Source organism: Vespa mandarinia, chromosome 2 (assembly GCF_050613455.1).
Source record: "Vespa mandarinia isolate Hongniang chromosome 2, ASM5061345v1, whole genome shotgun sequence".
Classification (NCBI taxonomy): domain Eukaryota; kingdom Metazoa; phylum Arthropoda; class Insecta; order Hymenoptera; family Vespidae; genus Vespa; species Vespa mandarinia.
In genome coordinates this window covers 10306786-10329233 of record NC_140811.1, presented here as the reverse complement: position 1 = coordinate 10329233, position 22448 = coordinate 10306786, and the positions used below count along the sequence as shown (strand labels likewise).

General features: G+C 34.4%; 1 protein-coding gene across 3 annotated transcripts in view; it reads left to right on the top strand.

The window, feature by feature from the left end:
- Positions 1-17389: 17389 nt before the first annotated feature.
- LOC118444501 (sodium-coupled monocarboxylate transporter 1) overlaps positions 17390-22448 on the top strand; it is a 31401-nt gene continuing 26342 nt past the window's right edge. For all 3 annotated transcript variants that reach the window (XM_085655208.1, XM_085655207.1, XM_085655206.1), the window contains exon 1: positions 17390-17662. The gene's annotated coding sequence lies outside the window, so the exon portion shown is untranslated. The remainder of the gene's footprint in view (positions 17663-22448) is intronic.

Sequence of the window (22448 nt, the reverse complement as noted above, 5' to 3'; positions counted from 1 at the left end):
CGTATACGTGTACGCAGTAATTGTATGCACAGTCACCTACATATGGACGCACACATGAAATACTAATCGAGCGTGTTATATACTTATGTAGAGATCTATCGATTACTGGTATAAGATAAAACGACAGAAATACGAAATAGACAAGAAGAAAAGGACAAGGAAGAAAAAGAAGTGATATGGGAAGGAAGACGAAAAGAATGAGACTATAATTTTGTCTCTTTTTCTCTCTTCCTCTCTCTCTTGCTCACGCTACAAAGTAATATCGTTTTCAGCGTGAGTATTTTACGATGAATAAATCGAACCGATCGGTCCCGTCGAATTTTTCTATGTACACCTATTTACGCGATTACAAAGTTATTACCTCGTAACGAGCAACGTCCTTTTTTTTCTCCTACTTACTTTTTCTTCTTTGTACTATATGTATATGTATGTGTATATCTATACAACATGGAGAAAATTCGAAAGAATTTAAAAACGTTCACGACCTCGTAGAATTTATCCTGTTCCTCTTTTTTTATCACCAGCACGAGATCACTCAAGGTCGTTAATCCCGCGAAGAACGATAATCACCAGGATCCACCTTTTCGATCACGACGATATTCTTCTGTGCTATCTTTTCTTCCATCGATTTTGATCGTGTCTCTTGTCCTTATGACGCAGCATCCCTTTTGCGTGATCGAATAATCGCTTCTTGTGATTTTATTCTCTTTGTTGACCACCGATTCGTTCTCTAGGAACTTTCCACCGAAGAAACTGACTCAGGATTTACAGCTTATGGCTACATCTTCTTTCTTCTCTCTCTCTCTCTCTCTCTCTTTCTATTTCTCTTTCTCTTTCTCTTTCTCTTTCTCTTTCTCTTTCTCTTTCTCTTTCTCTTTCTCTTTCTCTCACTCCATCTTAACTCGCTTTTTTGTCTTTCAAAGGAAAAACACTTTTCTATGCTAGGAAACTTGCTCAGATACTGCAATAAACGCGCACTTTAAACTGATCTCACCTTGCAGAACTCTCATATTCTTTAGTCCGATCAGCTTTCTTCTGAAAAATTTTCGATATACTTCTATACAAAAAATACACTGACTGTGTGCTTTGTACGATACGGCAAATCGCTGGGCACTGAGGAAACGTACGAGTTCAATTGGTAGAAAAGGTAAAAGGAGTAAAGGCGAATAAAAGATAAAAGAAGGAAAAACAGATATCCCGAAAAAAAATATAAAGGCAGATATGAGGAAAGAGAAAGATAAAATATAGAGTGGAAAAATCTCTCTTTCGAGCGTTAAACGTCACGTATTCAAACTGTAGTCGAATGTTTTCCTCCCTCAAAGTTTGAGAAGGAGCTCGAGGTATAGTTGGATTAGCCAGTATAAAAGAGAGAGAGAGAGAGAGAGAGAGAGAGAGGAGAGAGAGAGAAAGAGAGAGAGAAAGAGAGAGAGAGAGAGAGACCAAGGAAGAGTAAACGAGAACGCGAAAAAATTGAGTCTCTTCGTGACTCTTGTGTGCGCGAATGTGAGTGTCGATCCGTACGTGCGTGTATTTCGTTGCTTACGTCGGGACAGTTCGAGGTTGTCTCACGGGTGTTGGGAACGCACTGCAACTGTGGGGGACAAGCTAGGAACTCTAACTCCCTCTCGCGTCATTCGGGGGATGGTGATTTCCTCTCTCTCTCCTTCTATCTCTCTCTCTCTTTCTCTCTCTCTTTCTCTAACACTACGAGCAAGGATATCGAAAAGGGTGGTGGGAGATGTGTACGCGTGTGTACGTACGTAGATGTGCGCGCGCGCTTCTCGAACGCGAAGGGTGCAAAAAGTGGGAGTAAAATGAACAAGAGGGTGAGGAGGTAGCGGAGGAAAAGGGAGAAGAGAAGAACCGGCTAGCTCTGTGGAGGCTGACTGGGTGTCTAGAGCGAGCGATCCGTCCGTCCGACGCTGCTAGCGTCGAGGCGCCGTCTGACGGAATTGCTGTTGCTGTGGCGCAAGCGTCGCGACGTCTCACCTCTCTTCTCTTCTGCTTTCTATTCTTTTTCTTCTTTTTCTTCTATTACTTCTCCTCTTGGTTTGCCGACAGTCGACTTTGGAATATTTGCCCATACGAATAAATAATATTAAACGTACATTTTAATAACTCTTTTGAGTTACTTCTTTCTATCAAAGGAAAATTGATATAATATCGAATTAAATATGAAAAATGATGAATCGTCTTTATTATATAGTATAGATTCTGTGAGAATTAGGGACTACAACGGTCAGCTAAATAATAATAATGCGTAATACCAGCCAATTGTTTAGGATCAAAGAGAAATCTTCTTCTTTTCTGTTATTAGCTACATTTTACTTCCATCCTCTTAAAATGAAATTATTTTTAGAGCACTTATTTATTTCTATGGTTGCATTATGTGCTTAATTTATACTGTTGTAGAACAAAGATCTTTATCGACATTGTTGTTGCATATCATTCTTCTTTCTATTCAACGTGAAATCATCAACAAGACAACTATTTCCTGTCTAAAATATGCTCTTATGTATAATAAATTCAGATAATTGACATCATATGAAAAATATAATGTATCTTGGAAAACATCAGGTCCAATTTCTCACAGTAACAATAGCGTGGAACGTCCGACATCTGATAATACCATGGTTGTTACTTGTTTCACTTGGTTATCTTTATTGCTGGTAACCATATCGCGAAGATTCTCACATAAATCTTCTACGGCTATTATATAGAGGAAAGGGAAATTCATCGTGTTGCTATACCGCGAACCAATCGTGTTTATAGGCACGCTTATGATAACGTTATTACATACGATGATATCCGTTTTTTAAATGCTGCGGGATGAGCTCGCACTCGACACACCATCTAGGACATAGAAAAAAAAAGAATAGATTATTTCTTCGTAAGTTATACCTTATTTTTTCGATTATTCCTCTTTTTTTCATAATATTTAATTGTATATCTCGCATTTCAATGGTGCTTTAATGTAATGACACTTTAATAGAACGCATAGACTGACGATGATAACAAAATTTCGTAATATGCGTCTCAAAGCAAGTAAATAAGGATTAAATGAGAAAGCCGCGCTACTAATAGTCGTAGAAAACCGAATCCTGCTTACTCGGTAAATTAGCGTGTTCTTTGTATTGTATTAATGGCGAAACCGTATAGAACCATTTCGAGTGCACATCGAAATCCAAGTACGAAATACTCGAGAAAGCTTCTTTCCTTGATATCTCTGATTCTATCGACTATTCTTTTCTTCATTCTTGATAATTCCAACGCGATGAAAAGTAATTAAAATAATTGCTATTATCTTGAAACGATATTATAGCGAACAGGAATGAAAGAAGCGAAACAATGAATTATCTACTTCGACTAGCTTCTTATCTTGTCGGAGACATCATTATTCATTTTTTTAGCTCTGGTATTTCATTCGTCAAGTTGCACTGACCGGCCGAGAACATCAGAATGGTATAATGGAATCCGATGGCATTGAAAGATATTCCCTCCCAACACTAAACTCCCACCATTACTAGCATTACCATCTCCAGTTCTTATATAGTAGTTTTAGGTTGCTTCGAAAATGAGCAATAAAAAGTGTTTCACCGTCGAGTTTTCCCTTTGTATCCTTTCAAACTCAACCTCTCACACTCAGACAAATATTTCATTCGGCGAAACATTCTACCCGATTTAATGTCGAAAGAAGCTTTAATTCCTTTCAGAACATTATTTCATTCTTTACGCTTCTCACTCTTACGATAAAACTTTCGAATTGTATTATTCATTCTTGTCTTTTTCTTACTTTGGTATCGACGAAATTTTCAATTTTTACATTGCATCGACACGATCACTTATTTCGTATTCTTACAATAAATTCTGATAGCAGCTAACCTCAGGGCCTTGCTCTATTTATTACACATACTTACTTGTTCTTCTTACTTGCGAAACTTTGATATTCAAATTACATCGAGGTAACGTCTTTTCATATTATCATAGAAGTCGGGCTAATGCGTAAAATCTAAGTAATAATAATTTCACTTATATTTTCCAATATATCATGATGTTAAACAGTTCAAAGTTAGTTCGATTCAGATGTCTAGCTGCTAAGTCCACTTATATGCTTGCTTGCTTACTTATTAAATTTCTATCAAACAATGGAACATTGCTTTCCTTTATCCTAGAAAAAGAAAAATGAAGAGGGACAGAAAGAGAGAAGAAAGGAGGTCGAAAATCATGAAAACTTCCTACTTATTAAAAAACTCCTAGCAATCCCTCTATCTCTCAACGTTTTTCCTAGGTACCAAGCGTCATTTTCCTTTGCAAAGATATCCGAACTCTTATCAAAAGTAGACGAGTTAGATGTCGGTACGATGCACGAAAAGAAGATCGTCCAAAGTTATCCCGAAAATCCAAATTGCTAATTCTCCTCAACGACGTTTCACTTTTTGAAAGAAAGAGATCTCTCATATTTCTTTCCTACTTCTCACTCTTTTTTCCGATAAGTCAAATAAGTTTTTTAAATTATTTTAAAATTCTTGCAAAAGAATAGAAAAATTATTATCCTGCTGATATTTTTGCTTGTATATTCAATTAAATCTCTCTGAGATATTACATTTATTTTGCAGTAATAGTTAAAAGTTATCTTCAAAATCGTGAAAAAAAACTTAGGCCAAGCTTCTTCTTTTATCTCTAAGTATCTCAAGACTTCAATTTTTGCGATCGAACAGTTTAACGATCAAGATTCTTTCTCTCTTTCTCTCTTTCTCTCTTTCTCTCTCTCTCTCTCTCTCCCTCTCTTTCTCTCTTTCTCTCTTTCTCTCTCTCTCTCTTTCCCTCTTTTATCTCTCTCTCTTATCTCTCATTCTGATCATTCTTCAACCAGTCTCTTCCCTTTATCTCTATTTCTTTCAAAATGCAGCTATAACCAGCAACAAATACAGGCATCGTGTCAACATTAGATATTTGTAAGTCGATTCTCTCGTCATCTATCTCTCTCTGTCTTTCTAGCACTTTCTCTATATTTCTATCCTCCTCATCGTCCTGATACTCCATCCCACTGTTGTAAAACTTTCTTTCAGTTAAGTTCAGGATATCGTCGTAACTCGGCGGTCCAACATGCAGGCCTCTCTTCAAAAGACAGCGAACATGTATTAGTGGTGGGTATGTATACGTGTATCGGCATTGTTCTCGTTCGGAGGACATGCACTATGGTCTGACGGAGAAACTAGTTACAAACTCCTTCCTTTCGGCTCTGTCCTTACAACAAGATACGGGAACATCCTCCTCTCTAGTTCCCCCTACCAGATGGTTCACTACCACCTTCACTACCCTTTATAAACGACTCTCTTTTCACTCTCTCTCTCTCTTTCACTCTCTCTCTTTCTCTCTCTCTCTCTCTTTCCCTCTCTCTCTCTCTTTCCCTCTCTCTCTCTTTCTCTTTCTCTTTCTCTTTCTCTTTCTCTCTCATTCATGTTCTCAAATTCAAATGTTCTCGAATTCTGTTATAACTCCAACATCGTCCATGGCCGATCATGAGTGCGATAACCATTAGGACGTATAAATTAATCGGCTTCCCTACTCTGCTTCGAAATCTTTGGAAGACAGATTATAGACCGAATCAGTTTCATTAAACCGTGCTACAAATCAGAGAATTTATAGCTAATTGCCAGGCTAGTTTGAATTTTCTCATACATTTCATCGTATTGTTATTTATAATGTGACATTAGACTGGAGAAATATATACTAAGTTTCGTACAGTAAGAAAAATATTTTTCGAGCACACGTTATGATGTACAATTAATCCGTCATAAGAGTACTATAGCGTAATTAACGTGTAATCGTTCTTATTGCAGTGATTATTTCATATCTAGTTCTTTTTATCCTTACGTATCGAATCGCTTCTTCCTCTTATTTGTATATCTTAACATTTATTTATATATCTGGATCGTACCATATTATGTATATGAAATATTTATATACGTTCGTGAATATCCAATATTTTTATGGTGTGGGTAAATGACTGAAAGGGTGCATAAAATTGGAATAAATATAAATTATTTCAACACATAACTCCTTCGTTAATAAACGTTGAAAATTTTGATTTTTCGGTTCTAATCGTACCGGCTATACAATATCGTTAACTCTCTCTCTCTCTCTCTCTCTCTCTCTCTCTCTCTCTCTCTCTCTCTCTCTCTCTCTCTCTGTCTCTTTCTTTCTTTTTCTCTGAGAAAAAATCTATTCGTTGAAACATCAACAAAAGTCAAATGACCCAACTTAAAAATTTCGAATTAAAGGAACATTTTAAGACGATGTCCCAGTCAACCGAGATAGATTAAAATCTTCGGATTTACCGTCAGATTCTTTCTTAAATTAAATGAAAACAATGATATATTTTTACGATCTAAATTATTAAAACAGACTTAGTATCGATCATACGATACGTGTAATGTATTGGACGATGTAGGTCATGCAATAATATTCTCATTTATGGGTAAATTTGTAATAAAATGAATAAAGAAGATGAAACAAATTTTCGATAAACACCAATACAATCGGCGATGCAAAACGATCAAATATGAATTATTGTACGCGCGCACTCTCTCTTATATGGTACTCATGTTGACGATGTCAAGGGCCTTTGACAAATTTTACGCTCGACCTCGTGGCAATCATCGTGCCACTTAATTCAGTTAATGATCATATCGAAATACTTTCGATTTCCTCGGAAAATCATTCGAAATTCATCAAAAGATTTTTCTCTTTCTTTATCGATCTTTCGAAAATCGAAGAAAGTTATACTATGAACTATTTGTTTGCCTATGATTTTCTTGATCCAATTCAGACCGGGCCGCAAAACAGTTAGTTAAGGCTATAAACGAGAATGAATAATGTCGAGATCCGCTAGAAAAGAAACTTTCCGGCGTAAAACATAAGACGCGGGTCTGTATGCGCTCAGAAGAAAAGTGGTCGGGCTTTTCTTTTTTCCTTTCATGATCCGTTTAAACGAAATCTTCGTTTCCTCCGTTTCCGACACTTCTAATTATACCTTCTGAGGTCATTTCCTATGTCTACTTTCGACTTGTTTTCTTTTAATATGCTGAGTTTCACCTTAACTTAACTTATATATAAAAAAATCGAGATCGATCTTAGGAGCTTTCTTATTTCTTGACTATTCTATCCCACGTAAATCAAATGAAATAGGATTATATTCATCGTAAATGTTTGAAGATAAAGAGAACGTGTAATAGGCGGTCCTTTTCCGAAGCAAAATAGGAAAGCGACGTAAAACGAGCGCAATGAATTATGAAAAAATGTAAAAGTTTCGCATACTTGTACGAATCCTTCTATAAAAGTGCGTACTCTGCATGTATGTATATACTTTTGCGGTCTTGTTTTTCTACTCCGTCAACCTGTCGTGCCGTTCTTTTGTTCCGTTCCTCTTGCATACATGTCGCATGCATCGTTTGAATGAAGTTTGCGAAAGTTCTAGATTTTTTTTCTTCTCCACCATAAATCGCACGCAACGAGAAAAAGCATGAAGGCAAGAGGAGAAGCAAGAGGAAATCCTTCGTCGTTCAAAGGCGGTAGGCGAGATATAAAGTTAGAAGGAAGTGCCAGGAAATATACTAGTAAAAGAGATAAAACAACTCGGTGGTTTTTGATAAAATCATTCAGTACTTCGAACTAAAGTTTGAAGAATCACAATAAATAAAACATGATAATGAATAAAGTTTCATGATCACAACCTTCATAATAAGGTGCCCATTTCTGTTGCCTCGTAACATAGCGTTTTTAATGTAAACTTCTGGCAATAACTTTTCTTGTAAAAAATACACTTGATTTATGTCAAAACTAGTTCATGACATATCTTGAGAAAATATATTTATTAAATAAATCTTCGATTAATAACTCCAAAATAATCGATGATAATTACTTTTAAATGAACAAATGCTGAAAGCTGATTATAGATTGTACAGAAAGGACTACTCTATTGTACGTAACCAACTCTAGTAACAAATCCTTTGATCCTCTTTGCCATGAAAACGAAAGTTCCAATCAATAATTGGAACGACGATCTATCCTTCTCCGCAAATCGATAAGAAGGATGAAAGCAAAGTGATGGCAACGAACGTTTCCTTCTTTGACATGAAAATACATACGTATATCTATGTACGTGGCTATAACCAAAGTCGAATATCAGTATCTATCCGAAAGCTTTGTTCAAACTAACACGATCGGATCGTGGTTTCTCCTTGATTCTAAACCCCTTCGTTCACTAATACGTCGATCGTGCGAGGCATTCATTAAATTGAGGACCGATTATTGGGAAACCGATAATTGGAAGGACGAAATATCGATCATCCCAAGGAGATCTGTATCCCATTCGATCATTTCTCTTCGATTCGTTTCATCGACCCATTTTCTTCCACTTTTCAACTGCTATTATTCATTAAAAAAGAATTAAAAAAAAATCTTTCATTAAATATCTATTTATAATAAATGAATACACTGTATACATTTTTGAGTAGACTGTATATTCATCGTATATACTGAGATTCTTGTTGCAGCATGAATACGTACAGAGCAGACAGAGTTAATAGACACCATTTACCATTGTACAATCGCCATTGTTTCTATCTCACCAGACCAAGTACCGTGCTATCTACTTTCATATAATTTCTTTACCATCCACATACAATTCAGAGATTATAAATATCCGAGCTCCGTAAAATGTTACTCGCGACAATATAAGACGTTTACTCTCGACAAATATACATCTTTGAAATAAATTGTTGTTTTTAATCTCCTCACATATCTTCCAATTATTCCAAACAAGCTGTTCCATTGTTATCTCGTAAACTCTATACCATATTCGAAGGCTCTTCTCTATTCAAGCGAAATCGAACTAAACACAATTCGGATGCATAGAGCTTAACATCCAGCCATCGATCTACGCGTTCTAGAGACACGTTGTACTACTCGATTACATACTCTAAGACGATGCTACAAGTCCTCTGAAACGATACAGAACGTTCAAGGAGCTGAAGGGCCAGCTCGAAGGGTCGACTCGTCGCCCTACTCGTTGACCTACTTTTTCTGGACGAAAGGTAAAAAAACTCCAATGGTAGTTTCTCTTACGTAGAAGAAAGAAAGTCCTGAAAAAAAAAAGTAATAGAAAGATAGAATTATATTCGCCTATAATATACGTTCTATATTTCACATATGACACATATAGATTAAAGTATAAATTACACTGTAGAATTACGTCACTTGGTACACCTATAGAAATAAATCTACACGATAGTTGAAAGAAAATATATGTATAACATATACGTTTCATTTCGTATGAATGTGGACTGCGTAGGAACGTATGAGGTGAAAGGAAAAGATAGTTTGCGAACGAGCAACGCGACCCCTTTCCACGTGTTGCACACCCCTTCACACCACCGTCGAGGTCCAAAGCCACTACTGAGGACCCCGCCCTTGTGACGTCATAGCATACGGCGCTTGCGTATGCGTGTTGCGTATGGCTCACAAACTTCGCGTGTATTCGTGGGCGCAGTGATCGCGCGCAGGATTTCTTCCTGCGTCTCTCTTGCTCGCTCACTCTCGCTCTCTCTCTGTTTCATTCTCCCCCGTCTTCTTCCTCCTCTTCATTCTCTTCGTTGTCCTTCTCATCGAGGAAAGCTACGTGGAGGGGTGTATCGACCTCTTCCTGCTACCAGATTCGCGATTCTTTCCCCATCTATGAAGAGGAGACGGAGAGAGGGAGCAATGACGATAGTGGGAGCACAGTGACGTCACGGATGCTCGAGAGAAAGGATCGAAGGGTAAAGCGAGAGGGTGAGTATACATGCGAGTACGCACGTCGTTCAAGCTAGCCGTCGAATCGAATCGAGGTCGAACGCTTCGCAATACTCCTCTTTATTTTTGTTCGATGAATATTTTTCCCTCTCTTTCTTTCTCTTTTTCTTGAAATTATTATTATTTGCAGTATCGCATTCTTCATTATTATTTTCGACATGAATTCGACAGGATAAAGATATCGAATAAAAAATGAACTATAAAAGTTGAGAAGGAAAAGAAATACCTATGGAATGATTCAATTCTCAAAAAGTATACGACTTATAGAAGGAATATCCATTCGATAGTTCGTAACATGATGATGTCGAGAACGTAACGTCGATTTTATAGTTGCTCATCTTCCGTAATTTATCGACAACTAAATGCGTTAACAACGAGGTAATGCAACAACTATATCACCGATTGAATCTCCTCACTTTTCTACCACCTTTAAAAAGGTAAATCAATTTTTTAAAGATTTTCGAAGTTCGAGTGAAATTTTATGCTACCATATAAGAAGGTTATAAACGTTAGTAAAGTATACAGGCGGACGATAGACGACGTAAAACTGGCATTCCATAGAACCTATTCGAGTTGACTATAACTATGCTTCCTCTAACATTGATACTCCTCGCTCCTTTACCTTCGACCTCCCTATGCTTAGATAAATACAACGGAAAACAATAATAAACATTGGGACAAATAAACGCTCGAAGGCAGACTCTTGAGAGATGAGTACATGAGCTCGTGAATGGAACTGCAAATACGAGATAATTCCCATAGTCGTGTGATTCGCTTTTTCGCGAATCGGAAAAGCGAACGGGCATTTATGTTCGTATTATCGTCTTTGAGAAAATGGAATGGACAGTAAAATGCCGATGCAGTAGAAATCGTTGACGATTATTTCTCCAAAAAATAATCGATCTTTTCGTTTTATTTGAAATAAGAGAAACATGATTTCCAAATTGTTATGTTAGAAATAGATATTTGACATGGTTGAAAGAACTTGACGACTGAACTTTTCAACGACAGACTTTTTCGATGGTTTCATAGTTGGCATACTTAAGGTGAAAATGTCGATGGAAAAAGTAGAGAAAAAAATAACTTAGGATTTTAAGTGATCTTGCGTTCGTTCCTCATTGGATTTTCCTTCGATGGTGAATTCGACTGATATAATTTTTTTTCGATGGTGAATTCGTGAACAATCTTTAGATACGGTATGGCATCGCTAAAGGAATTTCCTGTCCAACTAAATGACGGATAAAACATTGCACAATTTTCACTTTCGCGTATATATATTTGTAAAAAGAAAACTTGCAAAACTTATCAACGCAAACCATGAAATTATGAAATTAATGGAAACGCGATCAGGACACTGCGAGATTAAATTTGGCTAATTCTCGATCGGGATAACTCGCTAATACTCTGTCTATCTCTTTCTCTCTGTCTCCTTCTCTCTCTCTCTCTCTCTCTCTCTCTCTCTCTTTCTTTCTCCGTTACATAGCGTTAATGAAAGTCATTAATAAATGGATAGATTCTAATTTAATTGCTTTTGGTCGATTGAAGTAATAACAATAACAATAACGATAATTATAATGATGACGACAAAGGACGTAGATGATCCCCATATACATTCAACGATTGAATATCGTTTGACGATATTTGATTTTGTAATTATTAGAAGATCGTTCGTGACTTGAATGTCAGGACAACATAATCTTTTATTATCAGTTGTTATCTCGAAGTATTTCTAATATTTTCTATTTTTTTGTCGTTCTTCCAATCAATCAATTTATAATCACACGTTGAGTGCTGAGATCATAAATCGATAGGTATTTACATGCATATCGTTCAGAAGATATTGCTTTAATCTTTGGTTCCATGGCAGTTGCAGTGAAGCTATCACTAATATGCAAGATCTGCATCGTATTCGTAATAATAAGAATTTATGATAGACGTATAATTACTTTTTCATTAACTTTTATTTAGATATTCTTTTGTTTTGTAGAAAATTATATTGAAATAAATTCGTTCGATGAACCCGAATTTCGTCGTCTTTTTCATGCTATAAGATATTAAATTAATTACTAAAATCGATGTAAGCTCAAACATACCTTCAGATTACTTTTTGCTAGATTTAGAATGAATGTGAACCTTGGCTATAATGATTCATTTATGCTGTAATATATATTATATATATATATATAACAACTTGTAGAATGAAGCTATTATCAGCCGATTAACATTGTTAAGAATATAAAGAATAATTCTGTAATTTTTTGTTCGAGTCATAGAAAATCAGCCGAAGCTTCGAAGTTTCCGGTTAGTGAAAATTAATTAAAAAGCTACTTTGACTACTATTAATTATAAGACTTTGGTGTAATCTGTAGAACTTAAATTGAATTTTCCATGCGACAGTCAACCGAAATTCGAGAAAATCTAATTTCGAAGATCCACCGGGATTTCCTTATTACGTCCCATCGTGTATACGTCGTGGCAACATAATTATAGAGACAATAGTATTTCAATAAAAAGATACAGCTAAAGAAAAATGGAAAAGGAAAATGTTGAAGTATTAAGGAAGCCGAGTGGTAAGGGTTCGAAGAAGAAAGAAAAAGAGATATAAAGAAAGCATACTAAAATTAGTAATGCACAATATTATCCTAGATATTTTAAGTTTTCTGCAACAAGAATAAAGAGATGCAAACATTACAGAAAATATTATCTTTTTGTTTCTATACCTGTTTAAGTACATATAGAATATATACATCGATCACCAATTAAAATTTGCGTATAATAAAATAAAAAGATACTGAGAAAACTTTTGAAAACTTGTTTCATATTATAACGATTCATTCTCTTTTCTTTCTCCGCTTTTTCAGCGTTATTAAGTATGAGAAAATTTTCACCGTGCAAACTTTGATCATCGATCATGTATGTGTTATACGGTTATAGACACGTTTCAAAATGACTGTGACTAAGAGATACGGTCATTATGAGTTTAATATGGTTATGAGATCCGCTGTAAAGCTTCTCCTCGATGTCTTATATGTATATAGGAGTAAATAATCAGTGAGTATTTATAGTCGTTTATCGAGGCTGCATATCATGAAAATATTCCAAATGATAAAATATCGCTATATAAGTATTATAGAGGACAGTCAATGTTCTAGAAAATAATAGAAGATACGTAAGTACCAAAGAGTGAGCTTCGTGATTTTAATCTCACGATAGTTTTGAAAAGATCGATCGGAACGCTTCGAACACGTACTTCACGATATCTCGGCGTTCGCGTGCCAAGCCCTTAGCGCGTATCAATGCGTATCCAACGTGAATTGCTTAAATTCATGCGATACTACATCCTTTCATAGACGGATAGAATCTAACTAATGATGGATACCATGCAAGGCTTGCATAACCTTGTTCCATCGGTATCATAAATCGTGCTACGTCGGCTACATGATGTGTCGGCAACATCGCTATGTATCGCGTGTTCGTATTCTCTTCTCTCTCTCTCTCTCTCTCTCTCTCTCTCTCTCTCTCTCTCTCGCAAATTACTATTCTCACGGGGGTATGAACCCCCTATACTACTAGTAATTTGATTTTCGCTGCTTTAATGTCAGTACTTATTATCGGTTAATCACATTTCTAAACTACAACACCGATTGCTTAAAATTGATAATTTCAATTGGTGAAGCACTAATCCTATGAAACATTCCATATAAGTACATGGACACGAAGTGACGGTCTGTTTATAAATTAATCCATAAAAACGCACTAAGTCTTATCTAATTGTGATAAATATCGTTATTATAAATTATAAAAGGAAAATCGAATCATCCAACGAAGAACATTATAGTAAACGAAGCTTTCTAATAATAATGAATATCTTAAAATATGAAGCGAACTATGACATTACATCCTACACGGTTAACGTAAATTGTATTTCTTTACAAAAGTATAGATATATGTATATAATAAGTATTAAACACATTTACTTACTTATATACATCATTCGAGAATATTATTATCTGTTTATCGATATCGATTAAACGTCATCGATGTCCCACACGGATATCTATTATACGACCGAATAGATATATCCAATGGATGCCAATTTTCTGTACGAATGCAGAAAAGGTCGATTCCTTTTATCAGTGCATCGTTTCGAAAGGAGGAAAGGGAAAAATATAGAGGAATCGGACTCTCCATGTAAGATTCGAACGCGTTCGAGATATCGTCGATTTTCTGTATAAATCTTTCCGGCTTCTTCTTTTTCTTCATCCGAATTTATATTTGTGTTTTATTGAAATTTTATAATCGAAGATAGGTTACAATATTGAGATTGAAATCGATTGGTAAACTCAAAGAAATACTATTCGCAATTCACGATGCGGCTATACGTTTATTATACCGAAAATTCCTATCTGTAACCACTAATATTAAAGCGACAACGTTGATTCCCATCCTATTCGGAATGAGAAGTCTGGAGCAAATAGACTTTTGCACGTGTTACGTGTTAATCTTTAGGTGACATCGAGTACGAGAAAGAGAGAGAGAAAGAGAGAAAGAGAAAGAGAAAGAGAGAAAGAGAGAAAGAGAGAAAGAGAAAGAGAAAGAGAAAGAGAGAGAGAGAGAGAGCACAAGCAATAAAGTATCCTATTTTTCCATTGAAATTCTCGCACGTACACATCGCGTCTCGTAAATCAGCCACGTGTACATTCACCGTTAACGCGTTTAAACAGTGATTCTTTTTTCTCTATCTCTGTTGTTCTTTTTTTTAAACAAAAAATAGAATACTTAAGAAAAGCGTGCAGGTTATAGGGAAATTGCTTTCTCTCTTGTATATCTATATATTATCAAAAAGCATCTTAAAAAATGAATAGGAAAAGAAAAACTGTGAAATAAGGAAAAGAGAAGGATGGAAGGGAGAATGAAAGAGGAATACAATGTTCCATGAATCGAGAGAATTTGTAGGAGTGTAAATTATGTCCATAGCAAAATCTATTCAATACGCTTGCTAGAAACAATACCGGGTGGTCTCATAAGTTGTTTCGTTATTCGCTATACAATATATTTTCTCATGGGGAATTGACTCGGTAGACTATCCAAATAAACTTTAAGACCGATCGAGAGATCAGTCGTCGGATATACGAGATTGACTCATTGAATAAGTTATATCTCCTTTGGATCTGAAACGTGTGCGAACAGAATTGATTTGAAATTTTGCTTCTAGTATATACCTAATTCATCGAGTTGAATCGTTTCACATAGATCGTTCAATTATTCTTAACTTTGGTCTTATCTATCTAGGTAATTCATTTGTCGACTCTATCTTCATTCGAATGATTTATGACGTTAATAACGATAAAAATTGTTTCTCTCTCTCTCTCTCTCTCTCTCTCTCTCTCTCTCTCTCTCTCTCCCTTTCCCTTTTTTAGTTTAATTTATTTCCTAGGAACGAAAATACCTATATCGAAGAAACAATCGATTGCTTCTCTTTTTTCACACATTTCGATTTTCTCAAGTTCATACAGCGAGCGGATGTTTGCTTTTATTCTCGATCCTCGAGACGCCTCCTTACTGTAGCTAACACTAAACTACAAAACAAATGGTATTTACCGGTACGTGCTTTGTCGAAGTTTCGAGGTATCCACGACGATCTTGTAAACGTCAAGCGAGAACATTTTAGTTGCTTCAAAATTGAAGACACGAAGGAACTAAGTACTAAACGATTTGTTAATTATGCGAAAGGAGACTAGAAAATAGACGAGAATAGACTAAGAATGATGGCGAAGAGGACAAGGCTTCTCACGTCTCATCACAGAACCCTCCTTTAATTTGTTTATTCAATAACGCCGAAGTTCAGTATGCTACAAGGAGCATAATTAGCTCTTATTCGCGCATCCAATCAGCCAACTACCATAACCGCTTATGACTTTTCGTACGTTCATACGCAGACTAATTCTGAGTGTTGCTTACGTAAAGCAAACTACAGCTTCCACATACGTATTTATTCCGCAAAGGGGGTCAAACATTTGAACTTAACTCGGCGAATGATGAATAATATTATAGATGCATATAATGGTATAATAATATACTTTCGACTAAAAATTTTAATTGGTTTTTCACATTTTAAAATAATTTCATTCTTTTGTATTTTCAGTTCTCCTAAGAAAAAAAGAAGCTAAATTTGATGAAAAGTAAAAAAAAGAAATTTAATTTACTACAATTTTTTGATATCTTTGTGGAAGAGAAATAAAGCTACGGGCACGACAATTTAGTCGGTACACCCTATAGAATGAGAAAGCGGACATATGCACGTGTACATAGAGAACGTACAACAGTTTTCATCGCGGGAGCTGTCGGTGCCACCGAGGGTAACTTGTTCGGTTCCAACGCGAAGAGTTGAGAGGAAAAAGGCTGTAGGGGAAATAGGTTTTGCTACTGACATTATTATACACCGTTTCGTGTTCGCGATATGCTAAAATTCAGATGCGACCGCGTAATATTTTCCAATCCTGTTGAAGTACCATGATCTCGTCAAAGAAATGAGAAAAGAAATTTTTTCACCTTTCAACCTGGAAAGAGCTTCTTAAATTTATATTTCACTCGGATTACTGTAACATGGTCGATTACTGACGTCACTCGCAAACCAAACCACGTTCTCAAAGGTGCCGAGTGTTGCACAGGTGATGTGCATGCGCGCATTTCAATAGACGAACGAATAAAACTAGAGAAAAAGAAAGAGGACAGAGAGAGAGGGGGGGGGGGGAAATAAGAAGAAAGAAAGACTCATAAATGAAAGAGGATACTTGCTTTTCTGGTAATATGCATAACGTTCTACGCATAATGGGAAATATTGAAATATTCCATTTTGTGATATTTATTATACGCATTTTATACGTATCTATGTATAAATGTATAAATCTATGTATAAATATGTATAAATATATTCGTGTATATATTTTTACTAACTCATTGTATCAAATATGTGACTATATATGTGACATTATGTATGTCTAGTATATTCAGAATAAATCAAGACAATATGAAAACTATTCTGATTACTTGTGACTTGTTAAATATGTAAAGTTATATGATTTCGTCTGTATTCATAATTATATTCTAGAGACAAAAGTTCACAGGCAGGTAAATAAAACGTAAAATTGACACTGGTCAACGATACAAATTTCGAGCAACATGAATACATTCATGGCTACCCAATAAAAAGAACTATTTCAATTATTCATGAATATTTAATCTCACTTTAAGTCTTGTTAAATTACAGAAATACTAGCGAGCAATCTCATTAACGATGTTGCCAGCGACATTCTCTCTGTGATTTCCTTGAAATAAATTTTGAACTGAATATTTACGAGTCTGCGAGACGCATAATATTCGATATTAATAATGTTTAATATACATATATATATATATATGTGTGTGTGTGTATTCGTTTAGATAACTCTTTATGTGTCAGTGTATATGTATAATAGAGGAGTATCGATGTTGTAACAATAATGCATTCGTCGAGTAAAGCAAGTGCATATAAATAGTTGATCGAGATCTGTCGTACGAGCAGGTTAATATTAGCGAATTTAGTGGTTTCAATATCAAGTTTATTTTAAGTTGTTGACTTGCAAAGCGAATGTTTATGTGAGAGAAGAGACGAAACTAAAAGTGTACGTGGCGCGTATGTGTTAATACTAATAAACAATTCAACTACGAGAGCGCCATTAGCTTTTGCTTCGTTAGCGTTTAAAGGTGTTCACTCAAGCAGAATTGTTTCAATATTTCTTTTCTTTAGTAACGTCGGTATTACGAGGTAAAACATGTCAAATATTTCCATTATACTTATCAAGACCGTCCTAATACTTATATCACGTGAAGCTATAATGCGTATGTGCACGAGTTATTTGATTGTCTGCAAATTCAATCGATGCGTAGGATTTATCGCGAAGCAAATGTAGCTCGATGAAATACAGAGAAAGAGAGAGAGGAGATAGATAGATAGAGAGAGAGAGAGAGAGGGAGAGAGAGAGAGATAGAAAGTAATGAATTGACGTCATGAGATGTATCTTTATAATAGAATTGCGCATAAACATTTTTATGAGCAATTTGTAAACTATATTTTCAACTTTTACGTATATATGTAAATACATACGATACAATATGATCAATCGTTCTAGATAGGATAAAAATGATAAAGCAGATGAGTAACATCAAGTTTAATGTCTTCTGGAGTGGGTTATACATATGACAATACATCTGGGTTGCGAAGAATGTAAATTATCGCATTAAAGGCATCTGTCAAAGAAACATTTTGAACACCTGCGAAAGAAGGAAACATCGTAATTATATATCGAGCTGACTGCATCTACTAACTATCCACAATGACTTCTTCATGTCGGATCTATGTTATGTAAGATAAGCTTATCTTATCTTATTAAAGAGAAAAAAATCTTCACAAAAAAATTCATTTTCTTTTCTTTTATGAAAGGAAAAATAAACCAAAGAAATGGTTTATCATCTTTGCAATTTTAATTAAAATTCAGGGAATTTTTAGTTCATATTTCTCCATGCATACTTTGTTAATTGAGTTAACTGGAATAATAACAATATTCGATATATTCAATAATTACTTGTGCTTCAAAATGTTTTATCTTTATTAGAAAAATGAGAGAAATTTCGCGAACAAGAAAAAATTTTTTCTGAGTTTTGACAAATCCTGTATAATCGTTGCTCATATGCAAATATTGAAAAATATAGTTTTCAAGACCAATCTTGCTGAACAATCGTTATGTTTTTTTTTCGCCTACACTTAGCGTACTGCTTTATCGTGCATACAGAAAAGCAACTTTTGTAAATTCTCGAGAGAACAAAGAGAGCTATTCGTGAAAAGAGAATAAGCATGACGGGAAGTACAAAGAGAGAAAGAGTGAGAAAGAGAAAAAGGGAAGAAAGAGAAGTAAACTTTTTGTACAATACAAGCGCATTCAACTCGCTCCAAATTCCTTTCTCTTATCTTTCATAACTATATCTAACGACTGTGCCGTTTATATTATGCCGCTATACGGCCCCTTCGTATTCACTTTTTACTCATAGAAGACGGGTAAACGTGAAACTTCACGAGGTTAAAAAGAGCATTCACGAGCTATATTTCACGTATCTTTTCTTGAAAGCTCAAGAGGCGTTGCTCATTTTCCGAAAAAGATATTTGGATGAAACGATCAATCTTATCGGTGTTTCTTTCTAGACCAAACTACGTTAGCTACAGAAAAACTGGACTAAAGAAAATTATATTAAAACTCTTTAATGCTTTCGAAATTTAATAAGATTCATTGAATACTAGAGAATTTGCCGTTTGAAACGATTGGTCTTTATAGACGTTTCATCAATAAAACTCACTAGCAGTGTACTGCTTGGTACAGCAGTGTACCATCTTGGTACTTTCTCTCTCTCTCTCTCTCTCTCTCTCTCTCTCTCTCTCTCTGTCTGTCTCTCTCTCTCTCTCTCTCTCTTAAACTAGAAGTGATCCAACTACCCCTTGGGATGCAATTTCTTGAAATCAACTCCAATCGCGATGGAATGCAAAACCACGAATGCGGTAATCGAGATGGCTGCTTCGAAGCGAGTGATCTCAATCCGACCATCTGGATGGCTACATATTCGCTTCATCGTCTGATCTTTGTTCGTATTCAAAGTCTATCCCTCTTCCAATTAAGAGAACTTCTGCTTTGTCTCGTTGGCAAGATCTAATCGATTATCACCATGACACTTCGAAATTTTACGAATTTCTTTATACATATTATCGTATAAAACTTCAGTGGTCTTTATATACATACGTCTACCTCTCTAACGTTTCTTGGTTTTATCGTGGTGGAGAAATAACAAACTGTCTGCACATTACTCCCACGTGACATCGTCGACAGCCCAGAAATGGAGGACATATAATAATAAATTGCAAAACGAAAAAAATGTTGATGAAACAACTACTATTTGTCGGCCTATCTAAGATAGTGCCAGTTTGTGTTCCACTATATCTCTTTACGTTTCGTTGTGTCCTTTTACACTCACTCATTGTTAGTGAATACCGATCAATTGTTTTGTCGTAAGGATATTTATTGGGATCCTTGGTTAGGATGATTCTCATAATATCAGTTTTTTTGTTTCTATACAGGTATGTGCTCGGAGAATAGTTTCCTCATATATAATTACTAATTCTATTACAATATTATACAATAAAAATACAATACGATATGGGAAGTTGTTAAAGATTCTCGATCTATCCGAAATAATATCGTTGCAATTTGTTAGATTAAAGAATAGATAAAAAATAAACGATTTTAATTATATAAATTTATATACTCTATACATGAGAGCCGATTATGCTTAGTTATGGTCAATCTTTCGATGGTCGTTTGAATCAAGAAAAAATATATTGGTCGTGTGATTATATTGCTATACGATAAAAATATAAGAGTATGTATGTAACTATTTTGAAAATAATCTTTTAATTTGTTTGAAATTTTAAGTAAAACATTTGCACTTTTCACAGAAGTTTTATCTAGTAAAAATTTCAATAGAATTAATTAGATCATATTTATTTTTAATGTATAAATTTTTACATACCTTTGAATGTATAATATAAATTGGCTTCGAACAAATAAATTTCATATGCACATACATTGAATAATTGTATCTCTTATTAATGAATAACTTCTATAATTTTCAGATTGTAATATTATTTATAAATTGGCAGAATTTGATATTCTGATTCTAATCGAAACTTACTCTATACATTATGTTATACATAAAACTAAATCCATCTGCTTAAAAACTTAAAAGAGGAAAGAAATTTAAATAGATAGATATCGAACAGTACATGAAATGACTACATTGTTTCGATGATATTTTAATGGATAAGTTCAAAAAAATTCATTTTGAAACGAAAATGTAAGTACAAAATATTCCAACGTTTGTGTTTGTTCAAGGTCGAGACGTGGGGCACATAGTAATATAACATATACGTAGAAATATTGATCGGTTTTTCGTATAACATTTTATATTCTATCGCCGTTTGTGTGTGTGAACATGTAATTTTCATATATCTAATTTTATTATAATAAATTGATTATTCCAAACATGTTATTATAAAAGAACGAATTATAGAAATTCTTGCATTTTTCATATAGAGTGATAGTTCCAATGTAATTATTATTTCAACATGTTCAATAATACAATGAAAATACTGCTAAGTTAATTAGCTATCTACTTCTGTGCATTTTAAAAGCATTTATTTCTTGTTAATCATAATTTAATGAATAATAAATTAATTTCAAATTGCTGTTTTAATTTACTACCTGTAGGAATGATTTCAAGAAATGTATCTTGTGCAATTTGTGACATTTCGTTTTGTATAATTTAATTTTATTTTAGCTAATAAGTTCAAAGAAATTAATTGTAGCAATATCAAAGACAAAAATAATATAGAAAGCTATATATTTTAGGACAAGACTTTCTTCTATAGAAAACTGTTAGTATGCAAATAATTTTACATTTTTTGTTTTTTATAATTAGAGTAAAAATGATTTTGTTTTAGCCTCTTTTAATTCATCACTGCGAAATTGTATCATATTAATCTATTTTCTAATTTCAATCATCTTTGATGTTGACTTATATCATTTTCAACGTACTTCATAAATCATTCTTCCTCAATTTTTATCTACAATGTAGACAAGTATTTTGAAGCCATTGCAGAACTTCACAAATAGTAAATGAAACAATTCATATCTTTCTAGTTTATTGTGTATCATATATATAAACAACGAACACGATCGTGCATAAATCTTTTTGTAGTTTTATTCGCGAATGACACATTTCTTTATCTTTTGTTATAATTCTTTTTAATCATATTAGCTCAGGATAGAGTCTTCTTATCTAACTACGATAATATTATTCATAAACAGCAGATCTATTTTCATTCGATCTTTCGTAAAATTAATAAAGAAATTGATTAATTATAAAAGAGGATAATTTAAGCAAAAATAAAATGCTGTTTCAAAAATTCAAAAAAGATATGTCCTAGATTAAAGCTTTGTCTTTAAAATGAGACCTTGTTCATCAAAATTGATCAAGAATTACTCTTGTTCTCATTGATGACATAAATGCTGTTTTCGCGAAGAAGAAGTTTAATATCGAGGTGCTCTTCGAAATTTGAGGCCAAAGAGAAGAAGCTCGTACTTCCACTACTGATTTTCATATACTCTCTTGAATAGTGTATGTTTTATATCCATGAAGTAGCGATTGCCTGCTTGGTTGTGTATTTAAATAGCTGATGCTCAGATTTTCTGAACATTTTTAAATGCAAAGAATTATGTTTCACGATGCTCGCACGGAGAATTTACAGTAATTCACTCGATCATTTTAATGAGATTTGACCAAATGATTCTAGGCCAAAATAAGCAAATACGTGTCCAATCGTTTATGTTAATGAATCTGAATTTCTAAAAAATTATTAAATTTTGGAAAAATTTGTAGTTACTTTTAGATTTTATAAACTAAAAAAATAAAAATTCTAAAAGTAATGTGTAGTATATTGGCAAATATCT